Source organism: Melanotaenia boesemani, chromosome 18 (assembly GCF_017639745.1).
Source record: "Melanotaenia boesemani isolate fMelBoe1 chromosome 18, fMelBoe1.pri, whole genome shotgun sequence".
NCBI lineage: Eukaryota > Metazoa > Chordata > Actinopteri > Atheriniformes > Melanotaeniidae > Melanotaenia > Melanotaenia boesemani.
In genome coordinates, this window is record NC_055699.1 from 5460409 (window position 1) to 5467775 (window position 7367).

The window sequence follows — 7367 nt, forward strand, 5'->3', positions numbered from 1 at the left end:
GATGTCTGTGAGACCACCAGGTCTTCCATTTGTTGCTGTTGCATGTTCTCCTCATTTGACATGACACTGTGTGTGACTAAGCTGGTGAGCAGCCTGATGAGGGGGTACCAGGTTGCCTTGCCTGTATATGGTTCTTCCTCATGCCACTGAGGCCCCCGTTTGTTAGTTGAAGAAATAGTCAAATATGTCTTGTTTATTCAGACTTCAATCATTCAATCCAAGAAGCTCTACCAAAAAACTTTGTGCTATATTTAGATATAACAACATGTGTGATCCTGTAAATGTTGTTAGCAGAGGGACAAATGGAAGTTTAAATGGTTTTTCTTCATCCTCCAGATGTGACATTCTGAAAACTCATTTTTCTGTTTAAGATGGTTTAGACTATTTAACTTCTCCTTAAGTTAATCTTCCTCTTCTGCCAAAATATTGCCACAAAACACAAGTTCCACTGTGTTTAAAAACCTCCAGTGTGTAATAAAGTTCTATTATTCTGCACACTGTGCTAATTGTAACTGTAAACATTTCTTTTTGTGCTTTCTGACATTTACTTTTGAAAAACAACTAAAATTATTTTACAGCATAAAGCCCAATGACTGGCTAACAGTGACACTAATTAATATTTAGCATCATTGTTAATTACTTTTTTTCCCACTGAACAGTCCAAAGGAATGAGTGTTATCAAGTGTTTTTTTTTTTTCCATACTACTTTTTCCTCTTTTCTGTTCTTGCCTTTTAGATGCGATAGGATAGGTAGATGTTGAAAACCCCAAGGAGCTTTTACTCAAAACCTGAACAACACAAATGTCAGAGCTTTAGCTCCGGGCTTAGTATCCAAACAGAATCGAAGCTTTAGATCTTTTTTTCTTTCTGCCAATCTTGGGATAAACTTGTATTTTTACACCAGGGCAGAACTACCTGATAACTGTATGAATGTACTAGTTTTGGTTGGGTTTTCTTTTCAGTGATTGCAGCATGTTTGTACTGCTGTGAGCGGTGATTTGGAAAGAAACTAGTGGAAAAAAAGAAGCTGCTGAACTGTGGGACGTATGTGTTGAGGCACGGGCAACCCCACTGAGCATTTTATCTGGCTGTGCAACCTGGCCGGATGGCATTCTCTTGGCATGCCATCCTTGTGACTGGCCACTTGGCACATATCCCAGGGATATTTGGCTCATGGTGCAGAGCAGAATCACCCCATCCCCCTAATTCTCGCCTTTACTCTTTTCTTTCACACTGGCCACATGCCTAAAGACAACTGCAGTGCTTTGTGTGGCCTAGCGGGGCTCTTTATACTGGTATCATGTCCATGGCTGGTAGGGAGGCACTGCCATGATAGCTTTAGACAACTGCACAATTATACAAAATAGTCAGTCTCTGCCATTGCAAGGTAGCTTTCTGCAAATCATAAGCCCCTATCAGCACAGCCTTACCAAGGTACCAGTGTAATTCAATTGTAGGGATGGCCTTGGGTGATGCAGAATCAAGGGACATACAACAGCTTATTATCTACCTCTCTGGCTGTCTATCAAATTGATAGCTCACTCCTAGTGGCATCTCATTGACATTGTGTTGAATGTCCTGTGTCTGCCCTGCTTAATTGAACACAGAATTACCCAATTTGGATACGCTTAGCAGAATGGAGCTTAACGAACACAGAAAATGGAAGATGAGATCGGGGTTGACCTCTGGAACACACGCTATACACAAGAGCTAGAGGCTGCTGTCACAGAGATTATCTAAAGGGGGTCAAATGAGCATTTTGTAATCTGTCAAATGCTTGCACTGCAAATGCACAAACTTGATAGTGATTCCTAATATGTTGTTTCGCACAGATGAACTTGAATTTTTTTTTTTTTTTTTTTTGTCAAGTGTTGTGGAGGCTTTTAGAGGGCGGGTTTTATTCAGAGAGGTCAAAGTTGGGTCAATGGAGCCTGGTGCACTGGCGGATTCAGAGAGGGTTGAACATGAAAGCTGGAATAGTTTCATGTATTTCATGTTTAAAGTGGGCACTCGTGCCTTATGCTTCTTTTCGTTGCAAGTGAGGTGACAGCAAGGACAAGTCTAAATCAGGAAATGTAATCATCCATATTGTATACCCACAAAGGTGCATTTGATCTGCCCAGACTGAAAATAAAATGTCCATTATCATAGAGGCTGAATGGTGCAACAGTTATTTCCACGCAGCATGCTGTATGGTATTGATTACAAAAGTAGTATTCTAATAGTATTCCTTTGATGAGTGCCACTAAGCAAAATCTAAGTTGTTCCTTCTCCTCCTTGATTTAAAACATATATATATATATATATATATATATATATATATATATATATATATATATATATATACATATATATTTGAGAGAGAGAGTATTTAAATAAATATGCATTAAAAAGTCAAACAAAACTTGAATAATGCCATGAGCCTCTTTGTTTTCTTTTATTAGCAGGTAAATAAGGTAATAAAAATGTGCTTAATTTCTTCCAGGAGTTAGTGTGTGTAGCTGCAGCAAATGGACAGTCTGCTTAGTCTTACATTAAACACTAGTCAGTGTTGTCCTGAAAACCTATGTCAAAAGTTGCTAAAACAGTCTTTATTGCTAGATGGTAGTATTTATATTTACCATCTTTCACACTGAAAACTGTTGAAAACTAAGTTGCTCTGTTGGCATTAGACTCAAACTCTACATAGTGTATATAAATTATTCAAACCTTGGTAAAACGAGTAAGATAAAAGATGGTTGAGCTGAGTTTAATATTGAATGTGTAGCATTTGTCCTTTTGTAATTTTTTATCTGGATTACAGATTTCAATACTTCACCATTTTTCCTGAATTTCCTACCTGATTTGGTCCTTTTTTAGCGATTTTTCTTTTATTTAATATATTTTTTAAATGCAGTGTGAATGAAATGCAATCCATGTTTGGGGCATGGGGAATCTGTTTAGCAGTCACAGTACTTGCTGCTGATCCCTGCTTCATTTTGACAGATCTCTGCTGCCCTCTGTTGATAACCTGTTGGCCATCAATAACAAACACTGCTTCCAAAATGAGTTAAACATATGTGTGACATGGGAACTGTAAACTCTATAAAATACAAATGAGCCCATCAATGAGCTAATTCCCCTTTTATGTATATAACTATTTATATACATCTATTTCCTATGGGTATGTCAATATTTCTACCAGGTAAACTGGTGCACATCAACTTTGTAATTTTGCCTTATGCCTAACTGAATATATAGGTTGGTTATACTAGTACTTTTCTTTGAATACTTTTATTTTCCAGAAAGCTTCATTAAATTATTTCCAAGTATTAACAGTGATGCTTCGAGGAGGAAGTGCCTAACAAGTGAAGTATATCAGCATTTACTGGTTGTAAATGTGTTTGTCCAGAAGATGGAGCCAAATACTAAGTAAAGAAGTATGTTTTTTAACATGTTATGCAATGTTCTTTTTTATGGATAATCAAAATTGAAGTTTTTTATAGAAAGTTAAAATAATGTAAATAATAATGAATTAATTAAACAATCCTCCCTGGTTTGGACTGTGCTGAATAAAATTTTTATGGAAGATTCCTCCTTGATCTGAAGCAGATATGAATCAGCTCCTACACAAAGCTCTTACATGCTTAACTTGTAAACAAGCTGAAGAAAATCACATGCACCTTCTGTAAATGAACAAACATATGCTATGAAAAAAACACTTGTATGATTCTGCGTATTCACCTCAACAAAGATAGTCTTCTCTATTTCTAAACAGCAATCACATCCCCTACAAGAAAATGTTCCAGATGGGTTTAAAATATGCAACAATTTGTTTGGTCATTAAGATGCCTATTCAGAACTGCTTTTGCTTTTAATTATAACAAACTAGGCAGTATGCCATGTCACTGATGCATTCCCTTGAGCTCAGAAGTAATTTTCTTCCCTAAGGGAAAGAAGCTGCCTTGTGTTCTTTAATGTTCAGTCCACGTCTCTGACTACTAGCCAGTAGAGCCCTGAATTCATTTTAAATCGGGCGAGGTGGCTTTATGATTGCCAGCAAACCAGCTGTACATTTGTGCAACTTGTCAACTGGCCAAGCTATGTTGCTTCATAGAGTTGTGTTGTGTTGTGTGTAACAAGGCAGATTTCACCACATTTGAAGACCCTTATGATTCATTAGAGCTTCCCAGTACTCAAGGTTCACAAGTTCACAAGGCCATGCCTGGCCATGCTGTGATTTCTCTGCCTTAATGACATGTTATAGTATGTTGTAAGTTGTGGAACCTGGATTAAACCAACCAAGCTACCTCTCATCCAGACTAATCAAGGACTCAAAAGAAAGAGGTTCCAAATCATTAAAAAGTGACCCCTGGGTTGATGATGAAATGATTAGAAAACAAAAAGATAAGAATAAATGGTGCAAACCTGGATGTCCGTTGTCTAAATGCTGCAGGTTTTCCAAGAATTCCTTAATTTTAGTGATTTTCATTATTTATTATAATATATAAAAACACAATTTGAAGTCTTTCTATATTGACACATTGGTATTTTAAGTGCAAAAGGTCGGCTAATGCAAACATCTATTCAGTCAGCTAAGGTTTTACAAGTCGCCAGATGGATAGTTATATAATCAGACTGTTAAAGATAATGATCTTCTTGTTACATTTCAGTCACATTAAGCTGGTATACAGGACATATAAGAGATTAGGTGTGTTGGGCTTCAGATTGTAACTTGTTTGAAGATTATTGTGTATTTTAAAAAGGTATTTTTAAAAAGGTAGGCACAGGACCGGGGGAGGGGAGCCTGAGGCAGTCCGCTGCTGCTGTCACATCTTGTCTGCATACCAATATTTCATCTGCATTATTGATTGCAGTATTTTGCGTATTTTAGTCTTTTTCCAGCAACAATAGACAACCCCCCTCCAAAGGGGGGAAAAAAAAGAAAAAATCATGCATTATGAAACATGACACGAGGCCTGTTTTGTACATGACTTGCAGGGTGCACAAAAACATCTTGCAAATTTAAGTTTTTGAGTTATGGCATCAACTTGGTCTTTAGAGTCTGTTTGTGCAAACCTAAGTGCAGCTGTGCAGTCTTGGTACGCTGGACCTGAAAGGATGGAGTGTATTTGCAGCAGGAAAATCATCTTTAGGAGGTTGATGTTTACACAATTTCTATGAGTCCTTAAAATAAACAATTGCTGACACTGAACAACACCAACATAATACCAAACATGATAAATTACCCAACTACAAAAGTGTTTTCAAATTTAATATCATCAACCAACCTCACTAAGCCATGTTGGATCTGTCGTAACTGTGCATGTAAGCTAATGTTTTATTCCAACCTGGGCTCTGGAGGGTGATTTTCTTTTACTTTTTTTTTTTTGCACCATATGGCTACAAAGCTTTAGAGAATATTTCTGTGGTCAAGCTTGCTATCCAGGGCTTCAAACAAATCTTAGTCCTCATAGAAATGTTTGTTTTGAGGCAGCTGGATTCTGATAGGAGTCAACAGTGCAGCTCCTACTGGCTGACTAGCTCTGCTTTGTAGCACTTTGTAGATCAGAGAGCCTTCATCCAATGACCTGCTGAGCATTTTTGATAGTGCCTACCCTTTTCCAAATGCTTCTGTGGAGGACTTCCCAGGTGGTTCAGAGTAACAAACCATCTGGTGTCAGGCTATAGGCTAATAACACAGGGCCCCTGACTGACTCTTGGCATGTGAGCATAACCCCAAGTCCTGGCTGCAGTCACATACTACATGCCGTTTACAGAAACAAAAATTTTATTAAAAAAAAAACCTTTTTTTCCCCCTTTTCTTTGGACATCACTTGAATTTATAAAGTTGTAGCAACCTAGAGGTTGTTTATCATCAGGCATTATTGATCAAGTTTTCTTCTATGTAACATGTTTTCCTTACATCAAATGGAATAGGATAGTCATACGTTTTGTGAGTCAGGTCTCATCAGATGTGTAGATAGTGATATGATAGTGATGCACTTTTAATGACACGATGAAGGACTTATCACTTCTTACTGGACATCAGAAATCCTCTATTGCAGATCAGATAGAACAACTTTATAGTACTTTCATTCATCCCACTGGACAAAGATGCCACTCCCTTACTGATTAGCAAAATAAACAAACCCAACACACACACACACACACACACAGGTTCGGTGGTTTGGCTAACAGTATATTGGCCTTTAGACTAGCAAGTGAGTGATGCTAGTCACAGGTCAGTTCTGCTCAAATGTGTATCCTCCATCATAATTTTAGTCTAAGTAGGACCATAGTTTAACAAAACTGACAGCATGCTCTGTTAAACAAGTCATTAAACCAACAATTAAGACTAAACCCATTTAAGAAATGTTTACTAAGGTCACAAATCAAACTAGCAGCAGGGTTGTTTAACATAGACTTTTTATACAGTTTAATATTTTATCCAATGACTGCACAGTAAAAACATTACAGGAAGTAGATTTATTGCTTGGCTGTGCTTGGATGCATTATACAGGTGCAACAAATCAAAATGTAACTATAGGATCAGTAATTAATAGAGGTTTTATTCAGCTTTCCAAAGCCAGTGCCCTTTTCTTATAAAAAAATGATGATTCTTTGGTTCAGTGTACAGAAATATATTGACATTAGTTGTGCAGAAGTATTTAGGCATGTCTTTTCGGGAGAGATTTAACCTTAGCAGTTTGTCTTTAGGAGTTATGCAAAAAAAATCTGTGTTAAGTTAGTACAAAAATAACAGAAAAAAACTGAACTTCTTATTTGTGCCCTTCTGTTATGACCTAGATCCAAGTTAAGCACAGTCTTAAGGCAGCTGACCATTTATCAGCAAGTGCTATGCTAATGTTGTTTTTAAAAATGAGTGTAACATTAACCTGGATATGGTGTTTGATAAAATGTAAATTTTGAAATGACCATTATTTACTTGTAAGTAGTTTTATAGCAATATCTCACAAGACTTTTGAGAGCCAGTAAGATGCACAGCTAAAGGGTGTTTTCATGTCTTCGATTTTTAGTCTGGGCTGGATTGTTTTCCCTTTGGGCGTGATTAGTTGGAACACTGCATTCAGGGCCAGACCAAAATGAGGCTTTCAGAGGAGGTGGTCTTGGTTCGGTGTCTGAACAATCTCTTGAGCAATTCATTGGTGGTGGAACCATGATCTGACCCCAATCCTAGCCATCTCCAGGTATTGGTCATGCTTCACATGTTAGAGTTAAATGCCTTATTCATTCTAAGCTTGGTGATTTACATGCTCAGTCTTTGCTTCCATGTTATGTGCCATTGTTTGACATCGACTTGGCACAGAGTGATGTTTTTTTACCAAGATTTTTACCTGAACATTTCTACAAAGTACGTTTAGTAT